The 20,550-nt window shown below is 41.6% G+C and overlaps 1 long non-coding RNA gene across 1 annotated transcript; it reads right to left on the bottom strand.

The window, feature by feature from the left end:
- Positions 1-4,469: 4,469 nt before the first annotated feature.
- On the bottom strand, positions 4,470-20,519 carry LOC117756459. Its single transcript, XR_004612811.1, has 3 exons — positions 19,685-20,519; positions 6,522-6,531; positions 4,470-4,480 (listed from the first exon to the last, which is right to left on the bottom strand). It is a non-coding gene; the product is annotated as an uncharacterized LOC117756459 (long non-coding RNA).
- Between the last annotated feature and the right edge of the window lie 31 nt (positions 20,520-20,550).

The raw sequence follows: 20,550 nt of genomic DNA, 5'->3' as shown, positions 1-20,550 counted from the left end.
TGTGTGTGTGTGTGTGTGTGTGTGTGTGTGTGTGTGTGTGTGTGTGTGTGTGTGTGTGTGTGTGTGTGTGTGTGTGCATTGAACAGTCATTTGAGTGTGCGTGTTGGATGAGTACATTAAAGTTCATTTTAACTTAAAGAGTTTCAAACAAATTACCAAAAGTTTTTATATTCTTCAAAAACTTTTCCCGAAAAATATTACAGATTTTTAAGATAATATATTCAGTACATTGACAAACACTTAAAGCTTTTCGAGTGTAAATGGTTTTGGTCAGAATATTTTTTTTTTTTACAAGATTTCACTTATACCTGTGATTTACTTGCGGCACAAACCAGTTTTCCTAAGGTCCTTTGTTTGAATAAGTCTCCTTCCCTGTCTCCTTCCCTGTCTCCTTCCCGACACTATACAGGCAACAGAGTAAGATTGATGATGTAAGTACAAACTCTTCATACCTCAGTGACATGTTGGACCCACAAAATGTGATGATGTGATAATGATAATGTGGATCCAGGAGAACTTTGAGAAAACTTTGAGGTGACACGAAACCATTGGACCTGACCCACAAAGCCTCCTTCTCTCCCACCAGCAGAAAGTCCACGTTACACTAATGAAAGCTGATAAAGTCTGATAAATCAATTCTGAGAAGTTTTAAGATGGCTATGGTAAAAACATAACTAGCTGGCTTTCCCCCTCAGGTCAGACTCTCCAGTATCTAACTTGGAATCAGAAGTTATCACACTATTTTTCATCCACTCAACTGTTTTCTAGGTCTGTAATGACCACCGCAGCCTTACTGGGCCTCCAGCATGACTATATACACTTTGACATAACCCACAAAACCCTGAAACATGATGCGTGTGCTTTTTTGTCCCTGTTCATTTGTGTCTAAATGTACATTGTGTACATGTGCCAGTACTGGCAATTTGTAGAATGAGTACAAGTGTGTGTGTGTGTGGGTGTGTGGGTGTGTGTGTGTGTTTCTTCACTCCTTTTCCTATGGGCCCATAAGCACCGTGGGCTCTTTTCCTCGGCCTGCAGTTGAGCAGGTTATGGGCTCTGGCTGCAGTATAGCGGGAACATAATGGTCTCATTGACTCAATCACAAGCTCTGACCTGCCAGCTTTGTGAGCAAGCTGCAGAGTGAGCATTGTTGTAAAAAGTCCTTTAAAACCACTATTAAGCCATATGAGGTGTGTGTGTGGGTGTGGATGTGAGGTGGTGAGAGATTTGTACAGGAGGGAGGTTGTTTTTACACCTTTTCTGTGAACAAACATTGGAAAGGATCTCAGACTTTGTGGTGGAGTATTTCACTTGTGTAAAAACGAGACAAAGGAGCATTTCTGCTCACAAGCTGAATGGAAAAAGAAATCAGGAATCACACCTTTTATTCCATTTCTCCCAGCGTGGCTGCTTTCTTGCTGTTAACTCACCAACAATTTAGAAAATCACGTGAGTTTATGTGTGCGTGCGAAATATAAACACCTGACAAGCAAATATATACTTATTACCGGTTTGTTTATCACCTCGTTCAATCAGGGAGTAAGGTGTGGTTTAAGATAATTATAATTAATAACGGAAAAAGATCAATTACGTGTACTCAACTACGCCTTTATGTAGCCACAATATCCACATCTAAATAATTATCAGGGTGCACCACATCCATCTTCACAGGACCTGATGAACCGAGAGCAGATAACTCACTGGTTCTATCCAATGCTTGGCATCATACGATGTTTTTAATTAAGAATTTCAGAAGATCTTCCCACGGTTTGCACTTGCATGAGAAGAACTAATCAGTGAGTAGTCTCTCCTCTGAATGCAGGAGGTATCAGGTGAATGTTAGAACTCTGTTCTCGTGTCAATAGCTGTTTTTAGACATGAACTCCAGAAAATATCCAGAAAATTGGGTCCAGACATTTTCTAGAGTTTGCCATTCACATGAAGAACACAGCAGGAGATCATCAACACACTTATCTGTATTTATACTGTTTATCTGATGAATGAATGTCGCAATGAGGGATAAGTAACTATATCACAATAATAACTTTCCACTAGTTGTAAAAAAAACGTCTTTGTATTATCTTACACAGCTTTTTCCATCTGTAAGATCTGAAAGACCAGCTGCTTCACCAGTAGGCGAAACAACATGCCAACCCCAACACCGCCACTTACCTTCTTCTTTCCCAGTGCACCGAAACCTGGCACAACTGTTGCACACAATGAAAAGTCACCTGGCAAGGTAATAATGGACTGGCCATTAACTCACATCTAATTATATTTCCTCTGTTTACCTGGCAATGCCTGTATCAACACAAATTAATAAGTGTCTCTTAATGCTTTTTGTTTTAGTTTACATGAAGTTTATATATTTTTTACTTGTGTACTGTAGACTATCTTATACTTTACATAAGTTTTTTGGTGTCAAATCTCTTCCATTTGAAACTGGACTTCCTGGATTATATTTCATCATCTGACTGGTTCTTCAAATGACACTCCCCACCGATTGAGTTTCTTGAAAATAAGAAATGTATGCAGAGTTATTTTCTGTAATCAACACCCACTAATGGCTCAATAAGTTCCGGGGAATTACGTCCAGGAGATGCCACAGAACACAGGCAGTGTTCTGCTGCAGGTGCTGAACAATGTCTGCCGCTTCTAAGTTGACTGTCTGCACACTGTCTCAGGGCATTGATACTAATAGCACTAATATATGTACTGCTAGTGTGTTTGTGTATGTGTGTATGTGTGTGTCAGGAGGAAGACGTGTAAGATGACATGACAGCCTTCGCCAGACGACCCACATTATGACTCAAACATACAGCCACAACAAAACAATAGTGACAGACACAAAGCTCAGAGTATCACAGACCTTTCCCGAGCCTTCTGGGTAAATAATCTCTGACTCATATCATCAGACACTCATAAAGCGCTGAGTGTGTCACGTAGTTAATATGAGTGAGATAATGGGATCATTTGCTGTTCTTCCTCGAAGTGCAATTGCTGTGTGTGGCAGGAGGGGTTTCCAGATATGAGTTGGTGGGAACTAAAGAACAAAGTCAGCGAGAAACATTTCACATTTCACATTTCCTGCTTTTTCTTCTTTTAGCACGACACTTGTCTTTATAGCTGTAGTGACCTAGTTTCTGACTTTCTGGTTTTAATTCTGCAATTAATTCATTAACTGTTTAAAATCATTATAAATAATTTACTAACGTTTGTAATTGCCGATTACTTCCAAGTCTTCCCATGGCCTTTGAGTAATTACTGCATTAACATGTGTAACATAAGTGGTTTATTAAACTTTATACATATTCAACATTTCTTTTTAAGTAAACAAACCAGTGTGTCTGTGGAGAGACCAAAACATGGTAACCTAGATGAGCTGCGAGCCAAAATGTGCTTAAATAAATCTGCAGAGTGGGTAAAGGAGCGATTGAGACCATAAATTCCTTAAGAAAATGTTCACTGATGTTGTAAATCAAGTGAGAAGTGGGTCATTTCAGTGGAAACAAACCAGCTGAGTCACCATCTACTGGTCTTTCAAGAGAATACAAGTTCCATGCACTTCTGCATTGGAGTCCACATCCATCTTTATACATATTGTCTGTGATTTTCTTATACCTTGCCCTGCTGCTTCCTTCTGCTCCTGGAGGAACCTTTTCCCCAGAGAACACACAGCACTATGAAGGTCATGACCATGCACAATCCTGAGGCCTTCCTTCCACTCACCAACCTCACTAAACTGTCATCCCGCCCCAGCACATGTATACGTGACACACACACCCCCACACTGACACAGACAGGTGCAGCTTCGCTCTCAAGACCCAAACAATCAGGTTAGTTGTGTCACAGCCGTCTTCCCTCCTTCCCCCTTCTCTGCCTTATCTCCTCAAACGGGCACTTTACCTTTTTATCTGAGTCTTTAACGACCCTCAACATTTCACATCTGCCCCGACAAACTCCTATAAACATTATCAAAAGCTTTCCCTATCAAAGCCAATCGCTTGCCGTTGGTCTGAATAAACAACAGCGCAATAAGACTTTGGTCTAAATGATTAACAATGAAGTGGGGTTAAAGTACTCCAAACTTCAGTACCAGGAAAATGCAGAGGGAGGTTCCTTTAGCCCACTAATCTATAACTAACATTAACCCGATCTTCGCTGTGAGAGAGGGTGTGTGTGCGTGTGCGTGTGCGTGTGCGTGTGTGTGCGTGTGTGTGTGTGTGCGTGTGTGTGTGTGTGTGAAATATGAAACGGAAGAAAAGAAATCCTTGATCTTATCTTTCAAGTGAGCAGGTTGATCTCGAGTCGAATAATTCTTGGTCGAGTGTAAATTGATCTCTGAAGTGTTTATCGACTTCATCAGCGAGCACATGTGAATTCCTTGTGAAGATATCGAGACTTTGGAATTAACTTACAGAGGCTCTCAATTGTCCCCAATGACGAGGCCACACACTCGGAGCACGCCGCACACTAAACACTGGAATCTGGGGGTCCAGATGGGCTGCGGGACGCTCAGATGGGCCACATTCCTGAGAAAACTTGAACCTGGCGGGACATATTTTCAGACACGGGTGGTCTGCCCGTGTAATGTGCGACGGGCAGAGGCACCAACTGTCGGCAAGCCGCGACGACCAGACATCAAAGGTGTCAGGCATCCGGGGGAAAGTGACCCGCGGTCCGGTTTGGCTCAGTCTGTCACCCTCAGCAGCCCCCGGCCCGCCGAGATCACAGCCGCTCTGTCGCACATCGTCCCAGAGGACCGGTACTCGTGCACTCACATTCCCAACATCCCATATCCCCAGACAAGGTCACACGGTGGCACCTGCTGGATAAGTGAGGGTTACACTCACCCTCACTGCGGAGTATGAACCCCTGACCCGATGGCCCTGTGACCTTTGTAGTATCAATCTGGCCCAGTCCTGCAACAGTTGCAACACATTGTCCTCCAAGGCCTAAATATTATGAACATAAAGGAATAAATCAACGTTTCGTAGAATGTACACCTCAACAGTCTCCTTAATTTAAATCAGGCTACACCAAATTGTACTCCCTCAAAGATTCAGAGATATCAGTCGTCTAAAAATGCTGGATTTCTTACATCCAAGATTTATGACCATGGAAATTGGTTAAATATATTAAAAAAATGCTTTATCTCGCAATCTTAAAAAAAGTGATCCTGTATCCGTCCCTTTTTTTTTTAACAAAATACACTGGGATCCCTTTTGGCCTATTTCCTATCCTAACACCAAGGTTCGTGGAAATCTCTTTATTTGTTTTTGCTAATCTCGCTGACAAGCAAACCAACCAACCAACAAGCAAACAGACAGGGGCGAAAACATAACATCCTTGTTGGAGGTAATACCAGGTTAAACTGTCGATCTTGAAGCTAATAAGGGACCTGTCCGGGCTGAGTGAAGATGGATTTATAGTGTTACATTAAAGGGTTACAACTATAATATTGCTCTGTTATGAGTTTTAAAAAAAAACATATTCGGTCATTTCCTCAACATGTTTATTTAGGAGCCAAAAAAAGTGAAGAACATGAAGGATTAATCAATTTGGGATCGTAGTCATTGCTTTTGAATTTCGCTGGAAGTTTATTTTTGCACTGAGGTTCCACTGATCTTTTTTTTAATTTCCTTCGATCAAAAATCTGTGGTTGACACGAGAACCCGATTCCCTGCAATCAGCATTCCCACTTGGCCCTGCTGCTCTCACAGTCATTGTCTAGACCTGGTAATCTTGGCTCCATGTGAGCCTGACCAAGTTGTTTTCCAGGGGAAATTAAAGAATGAGGTCAGTGATGAACTCACAGACAATGCGACAGACCTGCTTACTCATCCAACCCTTGGACAGCCATTCAAAGAACTGCCTCCGCTGAGAGACGAAATCCTGCAGTTCCAGTTTGTGCAACCCATTTTCCAGCTCTGTCACTTGACAAAGTCTATGTGTGCTGTTGGTCTGTGTGTACATACCTGCCGACTTGTGTGATTGACATGTCAGAACAGCCAGAGCAAACATAAAAGGAGCCTTGTGAGTGCTAATGAAAGGTTTGAGGGTGTGTGTTTACAGATGATATCAGTCACTAACGTAACACGTGTTGACTAACAGAGGTCAGGAGCAGCTCAGCAGAGACAAAGAGGCAGCCCTCAGGTAGTGCTGCCACTGTTACATCACAATGGCTGTGAACCCGTTGTACTGTCTGGCCACATGGCTCACAGCCAATCAGTGAGCTGAACGGAGGGAAGGGCCTGCCAAGATGATAGATGAGGATTAAAGACTATTAAGAACATAGTTTTTTTTTTAAACGAGGTAAAACTAACAGGTCAGATCATGCCTCTGCTATTTCTGTCTGCTGTGAACTATGAGCCGAGGTTTGTGTCACTAGGCAAGTTTTGTTTTCTTATGTTTAGGCGGTCGATGATTTACTGGCAGCAGCAGCAGTGAAGAGTGGCATTGTTTTACTCTAACAATGTTATCCTTAATATTTAATATAACTATTTATTATAAAGATGGACAACATGACAGCTCCCCAAAAGTGAAACCGAAATTCCTCCATTGCCACCTGGTGGCTGACTGCAGTATTAGTCAAACCCCGCCCCGTACATGTTAGCAGACGGGACATGGACCACGCTAAAAAGTCAAAGTGTTGTAATTGATGAAAAATGGTTTCTGTCTTAGGTTCATCGGTTTCTATGGTAAATTTGTTTTTAACAAATGGACGAAACATCATGATTGACTGGTGAGACCGACTTGCAATTGGTTGAGCGTGTGACTCCAAATTACGTCACCAGCACAAGATGGCAGCACCTGTATCTGGAAAAATGTAACGCTGCTTTCAGACATCTACAACAATTCTCTGGATTTTATGTCTGAAAACGGCTGAAGTGTCAAGTTTAATTTCAATCAACTTCTCCGTAGACCAGACCATCTCATTGGTTCAGCCGCCGCAGTCTACGAGGCTCACAGAGACCCTGCCCCCCCAAATGAGGGGACCTCTGAATTGGGACACAGCTTGTGTGTTATTCTAACACTGAGAGGTTGTTTACAACCTTCACCTCTTCACACCTGTCCAATCACCATTAAAGCTGCTATGATCGTCAGATTGATGGTTTCTAAACATTTTCGCACACTGTATTTCTACCATGTATTTCCATAGTAGTTGTGCACTGTTGTTTGTTCATGTTTCCCACTTTAAATACACATAATGTATCTACAGTAAAGGGAGTGAGAGAGCTGTGCATATTATAAGATTTGTCTTAACCCTGAACACTCCCTATTGCGAAGACACCTGAGCTATGACCCCGGCCGTTTGTCATAATTACACCTGACGGTGGAAACTTCCCCCTCAAACCAGGTCCTATCAAGCCACTAGTGCTGCAGTCACCTGCAAGCAATCACTCATCTCCCTTCTCCGATTGCATGAAACCCACACTTTTACACACGGCGTACCCAACCTCGCGTCCACAGAGGGGCCATTCTACCGCCAGACGTTGGCGTGCAAAGCTGCAGCGGGGCACTATTTTTATAATGACAAGAGAGATTTGTAGGGAGGTGGAGGATTGTTGTGGAGAGTAGACATGATGTAAAATAACTTAACTGCTTCATAAAGTTCGGAGCTCCCACGAGCACAGTCATTCGACACAAACCACACTGAGCTCTGCACCGTCGTCAGCCATGAGTGAACCAAACAGTTGCTGTTTATGTTGCTGCCAAATTAGTTTTTTGTTAAGTAACCCTTTACTTGGTGGGGGGGGGGGGGACACACCCGACCATGTATGATTCACCCTCAAGTTGTGGCTGTTTTAACATTTTACTTTAACCCTTCTATCTAATATTATCAGGCACACAACACTTGTAATATCGCCTCAATTATAAGTAATAATACATTATTAAACAATGAAGCTAGGAAGTAATTGTGATTAATTAAATTTCAAATGGAAGCTCAGTCAGTGGTGTTAATGAATGACGTATAAAACAGTTTAGCATGGATATAATCACATTAAATAATACTTTGAGAAATAAAAGTTGTTATTATTGTTATGACAAAAATACATAATATGTAACAACTAGACCTATGTTATATATTTTGTGAACTTACTTTATCCAAAATGTTTCCAACAATGTTCCAACCCAGAGAAATCCCAATGTTATTGCAGGTAATGGGAGGTTTTGGTCACCTTTTCATTGCATAATATCCACAATGAAATCTCACCAACATAACGTCCGTGGATAAAATGTTATTTCTTTATTATACAGTTCAAAAACACTGTAAAGGCTCTTCAGTTGTACTGGTTGATACCTGTAGGGAGGTAATTACACAACACGTTATACCCCACAGCGTTACAGGATGCCTTCCAAACAAAGTTGTCTTTGTCTGAGATGAACATTTAGACTGACAGCTCAGTACTGGCCTGAAGCCAGCTACAGTAGAACCTCCCCCTCCTCATCTTCATTGTGAGAAACGAGGAAGGCCCAGGCAGGAGCTCGCAGGTGCCTCTCTGCAGATTACAGTTTAACGTTGCTCCTTGGAAATATCAGCTGTCAGTCCACACATCATAGTAGCTCTATAAATAAACACTGACTGTGCCTGACTTGTGCTCTCAGCTCCACCAGCATGAGGGGGCGAGGGGAGTCTGGGTGGTGGAGGAGTAGACGGGGGGGCTACACCACAGAATTGACCCGGGCCGGAAATCACACTGTTTTCCTTGACTCTCAAATGTGGGCTTTTCTGAACAGAGCAAATGGTTGAAAAAACAAAGGCCATGAATGCCCGGCATGTTTCAGAATCAGACGTCATTCTGCAGAACACCTGCACAAACAGAAGTGGGACCTGAAGAGCAGCTCACATGCACACGGCTACAAGCCCCTTGGCAGTTCACATCGCAGACCCTATCAGGTTGGGGCTAATGCACGTTTGCATATAAAACTGAAGTTTCCACACTAGGCGAAAAAAAAAAGTCAAAGAAGCGGTTGAAACGGCTGAAAGCAGCAGCGCTCGCCCACCGAGATAAAGGTGTTCGCTGAAACGGCAGGAGTGGGGTTGTTGAAGATGTTGATTTAAAGTCTAAAGAAATAAAACACACTCACATGTTCCTACTCAGAGGTCGGTCTCACATCAACGCACTCGGGTAAAAGCACCAAAATCAAAACAAAGAGTAATGAAGGTAAAAGGACAGAAGTATTATTAAGTCTACTAATATGCTAAATGAGCATTTCATTAGCCTTTTGCTGCAGTTAATTGATTACAAGTTGATATGATAATATTTGCATGATGTTTTAAAAGCTGGTCATGTGAAAAGTAATATGAAAAATAACTCAGAATTCACGTTTCACACTTCCCGTTATCTCAAGACTCCACCAGCTCGTTGTATCTTCTCATCCAATCACAACCTGACATGCTCTCCCCGAGCCAATCACCTGAAAGCTGTCAAAGTTATTTAAAATCTCTCTCGCTCTCCTGATATTAAGTACTGTGATCACTGAATAACCCACCTCCACCCCTGTGCCACCTCAACTGAGTGAGACCTCCGACCTTCATCCTCCATTCTTTATCACCACCAGTGTCTCTGCGCCTGGAGGAAGTCTCCTTCATATCCGCACAGCACCTAAGTCATAGGACTGTATCACACTGTGGGTTTAAGCATCAAAGTCTATTTCTTTCTAATTCTTTATTGTTAATCTGTAAGTCTCTCCTGATTTAGCTATAGCTGTCAGATAAGTAGTAGTAGACATATAAAACAGGAGAAGTTGAAAATATCCAGGTTAACGTACCAAGTCAAATAGTATGTAGCCTAATACTTTTTTTATTTTACTGAAAGGAATATTTGGACTTTGCAGGTATTCTTCTGACAATAAAGTATGTTTAAATAGTAGTTTTCCTACTTTCAGCTTAGTAAGGGATCTGAGTATTGCCTCCACCCCCACTCAGTAGGAGTACTGTACTTAGTTGCCATCTCCCTCTGACCTAATGTCTCCACAGCTGAAGAAACGCAGCTGGAAGTTTGAAAAGTCCCATTAGGTGTTACCCCACCTGAGGAAAAATAAAGGCCACGGCTGCTCAGAGTGGTCGGTGCCGAGGCAAGAAGCCAATAAGAGCAAACATAGACACACACAGACACACACAGACACACACACACACACACACCCACACACCCACACACCCACACACCCACAGCCAGTCACTCAACTTAATGGCATCCTGGAGTTCCTCAAGAGGCCTGTGTCAGATTCGGCCACCACCACCACCACTGCCGGCGGCTTGGAAGCTCCACATGGAAAACACAAACACTTCCCTTTACAGGCAAGTCATTCTCCCACAGTCGGAAAACATGACGGTCAGATGATGGGAGGCTTATGCAACAGGAAGCCCCCGCAGCGCTGCTTGTAGGGGAGTGAGCAGCACTGTCAGATTTTTATCATTGCTTGTTGGAGTCATGAAATTTTGTTTGAGCAGACGTATACGTTAGCGATTGCACCCCCCCCCCCCTCCCCCCCTGCAGCTGTCATTGGCCTAAACAGACAGGTGATGGGACAGTGTTACCGTTAAAAAACAGTTAAGTCATAACTCGGAGACGACGGTTTGGTTGTAAGGTTCCCTCGAATAACAAGACCGAGTTTGTTTTACATTTGCATTTAAGACCAAAATATGTGACAAGGGTTCGAATTTCTTCCTTTAACTGCTGTTTATATTTAGATGTATAAAAACCCTCAGGGGTATATTTCTAAAAGCTATACGTAGGATCACATCGCATCCAAAAGGACCAGGGTGGGTATTTAAAGCTTTTCCGGGTTCGTTACCATGTTGAGATGTTGAGAAGATACAGTAGTTATAAGCCATGTTCATCTCTGGTATGAACATCTGTCCTGAGTGATCCAAACACAAGTGGACAGATCTAAGTAGTGAACACATCCAAGAGACATCGAGGACGCATTAGAGATCCGATCAGTGACTAGTAAGGACGCTGTGACACATGTGGCCACATTTTTCCAGAACACAAATGTGTCCGGGCCCCACATATGAAGGGCCGCCTACTCAGTCCTACTACTGTTTCATAATGAACAAAAAATGTTTCCCACAATATAAACACTGAACAACACAAATTAATGATCTATTTTTTTGTTTTTCAAATGACTAAATCTCATTTAGTAGAACTGCGTACGGGGCATTGATCAGCCTGTCCTGGCACCGCTCTCTCGCCACAGTGTTATCAACAGTTGTCGTTGTCCTTGACTGACCTGTTCAATGTCTGTCCGATGTTTGTGCAATGGCTCTGATCGATCTTACATTTTCTCTGTTTTGAAATGACTTGCTTTTCTCTCCAGAGTAGAAATCCTGAGCTATCTAATGGTCTCTGGGCAACAAGAAGCACATGTCTCTGGTCTAAAACTTTAGCTCACTTGTAGAGTGGGTGGGTTCAAATCATGTAAATACCAGAAAATAAAAGCTGAAATTCTGTCTTTTATCGTTTAATCTGATACCCATTTGTTTTCAGTACACAACAATACTACACACAATAATTACTTTAAACTAAAATTACAATTTTTTTTTTATAAATTATGAAAATAGTTATACTTAGTAGCTTACTTCAGCTCTACAGCTGATGTAAGCTATTCTCCCACAATGCATTGCAGCTGGGAAGAATATGTCAATACTTTAATAAGGTTTATTTTGTCAAATGATTTAATGTCTAAACTCACAACCCCAAATAGTTGTGTTAAAAGTTAAAAGTTTACTTTACACCCTGTTCCACAGAGGATTAAATGGTACAAACTACATAAAGAGACTTTGGTAGGAAGCATCACCAGCCTCTTCCTGCAGCCTTGGTGGTCAGATGAGACACTAAGGTCATGTTTATGGGGAGAAACAGTGGGAATAAAATGTGTAGTTCAGAAGGAGCCAAAGAGAACCAGCCTCTGCATTTGGATCCCATCAAAACCAAACTATGATGACGTTAGAATGTGCTAAGTGCAAGGATTCCCACTTCAAAGTAGGGAACGAGGGCCGGCCTGGCCTCTAGTACAGTGTGGCGTCTGTTTGAAGCTTAGTGGACCATGTTAAGACACAAAGCAGACTGGGGTCCTTAGGCCTGCTGGACTAAAGAGAAGCTGGCATTGACTACGTTGGACAAATAAGACACTCTGATCAGTGCCCAAGAGCTTGCATCTGAAAAGACCAAATGGAATGGAGGCTGGCCTTGAGATTAAGCAGGGGTGACACATGCATATTAAAGACACACATGTACACACACTGCAGTCCTCTGAAGCAGAGGACGAATGGATGTTGAATGGGCCCAAAGCCCAAGTCAAGCTCCTCCTGCAGCTGTGCCACTGGACCACAGGAGGTGCAGCAGCACATTAATTTTAATAACTGCTCTTATTTTCTCTCCTGCCAACAACTGTTAACATAAATCACACTCTGCCGTATACCTGGAGAGAAGAGCTCTGCCCGAGAATAGTGCTCGGACAGAGAAACACAAGAGGGGGACAGGAGGACAAGGTGGTAGGTCCACAAAACATTCAAGGTGTAGCCATACTGCAGTGTGTGTTTTCACCAAACTCAAGCCTGATGCAGTTAATGCCAGCTGCACAGAGTTTGTGTTTCCCTGTCATGCATGGTTATTGCTTGTTTTCCCCGAATACTATTAAAATACATTGGAAGCATATTAGATTAAGTCTGTGTTTGTGTCCGAACCCAACACAGTTATTGTTTGCTGCACTGAGTTTGTTTCCATGTCCCTCACAAGCATGTTTATTGCTTGTTTTCCCCGATTGCAGTGTAAATAAAGCAGCGAAGCCAACTGACTGTAGTACTGCTATATATTGCAATATGTGTCATATTGTTTTGTATTGCAATGTGTTGTGATATATTGTGATATATCGTATTGTGGTATGTATCGTATCTTGAGGTCGAGGCCAATACACAGCCCTCACTGAATATCAGTCCAAAAAGTTTGTCGGTACCCGGCCCAGCAGGACCGAAGCTTGGGTCGGTATCCACTCTCTAATGTGTATTACTTGTAAACTCAAGTGAAGTAAACATAAGTACAGCGCTGGCTGCTTTCCACTGAAGCAAAGAAAGTACAACATGTATCATCATGTGCCTGAGATCCAGGATGTCATGAACTGATTATTTACAGTGCAAACAATGTGAGTTTGAATATAGAAAAGTGTGGCACAGAAAAGGGGCTGGGCTGTGGAACATTTCCTCTTCTTGGCAGTTTCTCCATTGGCCTCAAGCAGAGATCTACGCTTGAATGCTGCCCTGGTTATGAAAGCACTTTTCACCACTTACTCATTGCGCCAATTGTGTAACCTGCAACGTGTTAAGGCTTTGCAGCTCTGAAGTTGTTAACATTGTAGATCCCTCCACTATCCCGTCTAACTCCTCTTGAATCCATTTGCCTTCATATCCAGTCACACCTCAATCAAGGGTTTGGTAAGAACACTTTATCTTCAGGAGTTAACTGTGCAGATTTACACCACATTAGCAGCAGCAGTCATAGCTCCACCTAGACACACTTCTATGTCAAACAAGATTTGTCTACAATTAAACACATGTAAAGCAGCGTGGGAAAGTGCCGTTCCTTTCTTGTTATGCAAAGCCTTGCAGGAGATAAGCTGTGACCGTTGACAAAACGGCAGGTTTCTAAGGTGCTACAGCTGGCCACAGGTTCAAACTGTCAACATCAAATATGCACCAACCTGCCGCCTGCCTGTTGTGTCTTTACACAGGGAGCCCTGCCGGATGTGAAGCGTAATTTCAATAACTGGCGGGCTGAGAGACAAGAGTGAGGACCACACTCCTTAACCTGGACTGTTTTCATGCAGGATCTGCTCATAGCACTCTAGGGCCCATCTCCAGGGCCCAAAGTGTCTCATTTCACATGAGGTGAGGAGCTGTGTTTTAAAAGTTACCTCGCAGAATACACCTGGGAAAGATGCAAGACTCTCCGACTTTGGAAAAAATCTACGAATCAGCTGTAAGTCCAGAAATGCAGAGGGCCTCATAAAAAGTGGCTTATTCGATGGTTTGTTAGAGGAAAATCTGCAGGTACTGAATCACTGCCTGACATGTTTTCCTGTGCTGTAAAAGTTATGGTGCGATACAGTAGGTGTGTCACATTAAGGACTTACCAGCAGACGGAGGATCCTGCAGGGACGGGGTCTTCTGTGGTCTCTTATTCTCAGCTGTCACTGTCAAATCAAGGCATTAAATACACAGAGATATTAATAAAAGAAATAACAAGTAAATAAAGATCAGAATGAGACACCTGCATTTAAAAATAATAATATAGAACCCCTCAAGACATTTTACCTGTGTTTACTTACTACTACTCGGAATAACAACATATGTTTGATATGGTTTTTCCACAAAAAACTTGAAGTATTTGGTTATGGGCATTTTAAAGTAAAATCACATCCACTCCTCCCTCATTGAAAAATGCACAATCTATAATCATGCAATTATTCCCTAATTTGAAGAGTTTAATGTCTGGACACCAGGTTTCTCCTATTTTCTCCTAAACTTTAAGTTGCACACAGATAAAACTTTATTCCTCCTGTAAATCAGCGTGAAAACATCTTTTGTGTTCATATGTGAAATACTTTAATAGTCCAATATTAAATCTTAACATCATTGAGTTTATGTTCAGTTTTTGTTGAGACTTTGTTACACAATACATAGAAGGAAGTGAACAGAATAAAGCTGCTTTCAGACATGCACTGAACTCCAGAGATTCTCCACACTTTCTCTGGAGGAGGTGCATGTGTGAACGCAAATGTCCGAGTGAGAGCCTCCGGATTATCTGACAACTTTCTCCACCTGGCCCCCTAGTATAAAGTCTGCAGAAAGTCGGGGGGGATGTGTGAACACAGCAGTGGAAACCCCCGCTAGATTCACCGTGAGCACTTCTCAACACACTTCTCAAACACAATTTCAACAAACACTGAAACCTTCATGAAAGGAAGGATTATTCTATAAGACTGCAAAAGTTTAAACTTGGGGTTTCTAATAAATTGACAACTGAGTTGGTGCTGCTCAGTTTGATGTGTAAATCTGGCATGAATGTCTGCGGTACATCAGGCTAATAAGAGAACCAACTTCAACAAACCATTCCAGAGGATTTGTTTGGCCTAAGCAGAGCAGTGTGAAGACCTACAGTATAGTAAGGTCAAGAGGTGGAAGAGCGTTTGATCAATGAGCCGTTCTCCCTCTGCTGCTGGTCCAAGAGGGCCTGACTGCCAAGCAGCCGACACAGGGGGAAAAAGTGACTAAAAAAGTGCATTCGAGTTTTCCAGCAGGATCTAAGCAAAAGACCCGGCCTCTGTCCAAAAGCTGTGAAGGCATGAATGTGTTTTTCGGCAAACGCCTGATGCATTCGCTCATTCACACGTCAAACAAGTTTCCCTTCAATGGAGGGCTCTTTCTTCGCTGGCCCCGATTCAGTGGAAATGCAAATGCTAGAGTCTTGCCCTGATTGGACGGAACTGTTCATTTTGTCGATGTACCATGACGCTGTCACCTGTCCCAGCGCTTTCCAAAGCCAACCCAACATTCAGCTTTCCAACGCACATAAAAACACAGTATGGCCCCCGCACACCTTCACTCGGTTAGTTTACTGACTGAAGTGTCACAATATTAATGTGAAAAGTAATTCTGCTAATAAAATGACACATGATAAACAATAATATTAGAGTAAACATCTTTCATTCTGAATAAAAACACATTATTCAGGTGGTGTACACATGTGGGACATTGTGGAATCTGGTCATTTTCTCAAATCATCTATTTCTTTGCATATGGCAGGTTTGGGAATAATAAAGTTTTTAGTTGCCGGCTGCAACCAATGATTATTTTCATAAAAGATTGACGTGCCTATTGTTTTGCGTTGTTGATTTACTGATTAAAAGTTTAGTAGTAAATTAAACAAATACTGAAAAATCGTTTTGAAATAGCTTCATTGTCTTGTTTTGGGCAACAAATGAAAATCAAAGCTTATGTTGATGTTTTTGTGTTTTTGTTATTTCTATGAGTTTATGAGAAAGAGTGTGAAGTGCAGTTAAAAAACACATGAATACGTTGCAGACAAATAAAAACCTGGCCTGTCTTATTGTTTCCCTGTTTTACGCGCATAAAAAAATAATCATGTGCTCTGGGTTAGCTTTAATATAACCTGCTCCCTCCATCCCTTGAACCAGGTGCAAGTTTATGACTTTTGTCCATTTATACTTCCTGTCGAGCAGACTGACACAGAGAACAAAGAAGTCACACAAGAACAGCCATGAAACCTAATCTCTGCGCACAGTACAGTACCCACACATGCGTGAACACAAAACAGTGTCACATGTACAAGGCCCTTCAATCTGCCTCGGGGGGGAGGACACTTGTCATCTGTAACCGCACTGATTACAGGTTGTGAATCTCCGTATTTGGAGTGTGAGCGACTGATTGGAGGAGACGTGGCGTTGTGTCAAATGAAGCAGGTTCATGCCACAGAATGCGAGGCGGCCCACACCCTCACACAGGCAGGTAGGCATTGCTTTAGTGTCTGAGCCCCAAGGGACTCGCAGCAGATTAAAGGATTTGCCAAGACATGTTAATGACCCACATTCCCAGTACCTGGCTCAAGGTGTGGCAGCAACATGGGGAGGAGATGGCTTTTTTGGCCTGAGGCCTCCGTTAACAGCTATAACAAATCTGTCATCGCAGCATTACTTACATACATAAATATCTAATTAACTTATTTTTTTTATTAAGCCTAACTGCCAGCCTCGTAAATCTATGACGGGTTAAATACAAAGAACTCTTCATGTGGACTGAAACACGTTGGTTCGTATTAAAACCTCACAACGGTCCAGAACGTGAAAGATATATTCTAAGCCAATCTATGTCTCGCTGTTTGGAAAGTCCAGTCATAAAAACAGCTTCCTCCACCATTTAATCTTTAGGAGCAGACTGATGACTCAGGGTCCACCTGTGTCCTCAGCTGAACACAGCTGCTGGGGGGGGGTTTCTGGTGGAAAAGAGCCCTCATGCGGCCAAATTAATGTACTGCAGCTTTGGGACAGGAGTTGAAGTAGATTTTGTCTCTTATTAAATGTCAATAAATGGGACTGAGGAAAGATCCAAGCAATAACTATGTCCACAGCCCATGAGGTATTGGAGTATGTATTAATATATTACAGATGAAGAAGAGACAGTCGGTGGAGCTGTTTCGGTCTCGATGCTTTCATTAGGTTTTATTCCATTCATATTTTTCTATATTTTTTTTATTTCCGTACACTTAAGTATTGTATGTTACTTATTATTACTTACTGATGCTTATTTTGGACTCTCGCTGCTACATATTTCAAATGTCCCTATTGTGGGACTAATAAAGGATTATTATCTTATCTCATCTTATCTTTAAGGTTAAGTCAAATATCTGTACACTTTGTAAATGTGGCTGTAAACTCTCAGTCATTCTGTTAAATAAAAGAATAATTTGAATATCACAGCAGCTTTGTCAAGTATTACATTTATAAATATTAACATCACTCCACCAAGTCTGCCCCAATTAGCCCCAGCAAGCTAGTTAGCTAAGCTAGCTAGCCCCAATTAGCCCCAGCAAGCTAGTTAGCTCAGCTAGCTAGCCCCAACTAGCCTCACCAAGCTAGCTGGTTAAGCTATATTTTTACTAAGTTGGAGTTTCTCTTTGGTGTTTCAACAAACAAAAAGGTCGTTTTAAAGAACTTACCGCTGTTCTGAGGCTGTTGTCGTGTTCCCCAGACTCTCTTCTTACCACCTGGTTACACATATTTAGTCCACTTCATAATAACAAAGATGTTTTAACTCTTTTTCCAAGTTGTGACTCTGTTTTCCAGGTAACCAGCAGGCCGCCATCTTTGTTTTGATTCATTAACAGAGGAGCATCCTGGGAAACAGACAAATCTTAAAAATCTAATAATAATAATAATATTGTTATTATTTCTATTAATATTTTGTTAAACCAATTGTTAGGAAACCATGAATAGGTTATATTGTATTCTATTGTATTATATTGTATTATATTATATTCTATTATATATTTAGTGTTTAGTGTTCAGTTAGTCATGAAGCAATTATTTATTTCCATGGGCAAACCTGCCTTTTACTGTGCAGCTTTTTGGGAACATCCAACATCCAACAAATGTCTTTATTTATGTATCTATTTTTTGTATAATCTTTTAATTTCATCTTTTTGTGCATGTTATTTGAAGACCCTATGTTGACACCACCATTTGGACGTATTAAGGATTCGATCTATTTATCTATGCACATGAGGAAATCACACAGAAATGAACACACGGATTGTTATGATCAAATAAATACATTTAATCCCAAATTCTGATAAATCATACATGGACATAATCAAAGTGAGTGATATGCAGTACAGTGGTTTCACTAAGAACCTGTACATTCTTATTTAAAAAGTCATTCATTAGAACCATTACAGTACATGGGGATAATAACTACTTGGGTAAAGTCAGAGTTTGGAGGAGAAATTGAAAACATTCGGGACATGCAGCCTCACAGTAAAAATACCAGAGATTCAGTTCAGTTTTAGCATATTACTCAACATGCACATACACATTCAGACGTGTGTCTCCGTACGACACATCACACACACTCTCACTTAACACTCCTCCACTCACATATTGCAGAGAACAAACACACTTCATTTTGCATGTTGTTGTGATTTGTCTCATCAAAGCAGTAGAATTGGACAAAGATATTTGCTGCATATCAGTAGATTTCTGAAGAGGATAAAGATGAAAACGCCTTGAGCTGCTGTTGTGTTGTTTGTTGGGTCAGAAAACCTCTATTGCTTTTAAGCCTGTTTGGTCATGAATGAAAACAAACTACAAACGTGACAGGCACCAAGACAAAAAAAAAATGTCCTCATCCTAATAGTGATTCTTGATCTTCATATGTTTGTGTTCATTCTCATTCCTTCCAAACTGATAGGTCCTTCCAGTTGCAGTCTACGAATTGTCCACTGGGTGGCAGCACTTCATCTGTGATAGCTAACACGTCCATCCTGTGGGTTTCCAGGGAGGCAGAGGAGGGAAACACTGCCGCACTGATGAAGGTCACACAACACATTAAACTGTTTATCTATGTGTGGTCATCTGCTTGAAGCACCATATATATCTGACAAGTAGGACATTAGTGCTGTTAAGATAATGCTCCTGGTTAAACAGTTGCTCTTAAGGATTATATGCAACTTAACCCCTGCAGCCTTTCACACACAGAGTCAAAGTCCAGACAAATACCACAAAGGTCAATTCTCACTGAGGAAACCAAATCTATTGTCGCTTCACATGCACGTAGGGAAAGAAACAAGCAGTAAATTGAAGTTACTTGTTATATCAGGCGATATGTAAAGGGTTCTTCATTAAATAATCACATTTACTGTAAGTTTGCTCCATAAACTTGAAAAACAAAAGACCGGACAACCAAAAATATTTTGAGAAAATGCTCTCATGGACAAACTGAGCCTTGTGAATGTGAAGTATGGTCCTGAAATTGTATTTTCAGCAGATCTCGGTCATTTAGCTGCAACTATTGCTGTCGTATTCGAAGTGTAACAGGACATTCAGCAGTGAGGAGAGAGTTTCCTCTCACAGCATGATAAACAAAACGAAATCAGAAGGTCACTCAGGTGAATTATCTGATTTCAAAGGAATGAATGGTTGAATTGAGAAATGAAGCTTACACGACCCTGTTAGATCTGAGACAACATCACTGTGGATGAATTAGACGCAGACAGTGAGTCAATAAAAAGCTTTGTGAAAAAAGTTAATCAGCCAGAGGTTTGGTGATTAATACCGATGATCCTGACTCATCAACAACCTGCTGTTGTAATGAATGGACTGTGTTTTATTTGGTGAGCCTTAAGATGCAGAGAAGCTGCCGTGGATTGACCTGTTCATCAGAGTTTGGTTTTTTTCTCAAGGACATTTCAACACGTTACCAGGAGGAGCGTCGACCATGTAACTAGTCGAGCAGCTCCACCTCCTCCTATCATACACACCCACACAGCAGACTCACCTCTGAGACGTGCAGTGCGACTGCTGAATGAGTAGAAATGTAATATATTATATTGGAAGACAACTTTTGTTCATGCATTTTTATCCAGGCATTGTGGGTGTTCACTAACTGCAGAAAACATTCATAAGCCGACACATTGCTTCAGGGCGGACTTCATGTTCTTTGAGAGCTTTTTGCAGCTACATTACTACAGTACTTTGAATAATACTAAAGAACAGTATGTACATTTTTAAAAAGGTTGTGTTACTACCGCAGCTACTTTTCTTTCTGCTTTCAGATTGACTGATGTGCCCTTGAAACACGAGTATATGTTGGTCTTGTTCCTTTGTTTCCGCCTCACGACGATAACTCAAATCTTCTGCTAGTTTTTAATCCACAGCTGTTTGCAGTCTATGGGACAGGAAAAAAAACGAAAAAGTGTCGTCCTGGTAGTTGAAGACCCGGATGTCCTGAAGGTCAACCCCACGTGGAGA

The sequence above is a fragment of the Hippoglossus hippoglossus genome, chromosome 22, assembly GCF_009819705.1.
Source record: "Hippoglossus hippoglossus isolate fHipHip1 chromosome 22, fHipHip1.pri, whole genome shotgun sequence".
In the NCBI taxonomy this organism is placed as follows: Eukaryota; Metazoa; Chordata; class Actinopteri; order Pleuronectiformes; family Pleuronectidae; genus Hippoglossus; species Hippoglossus hippoglossus.
This window is presented reverse-complemented; position numbering and strand designations above follow the sequence as displayed.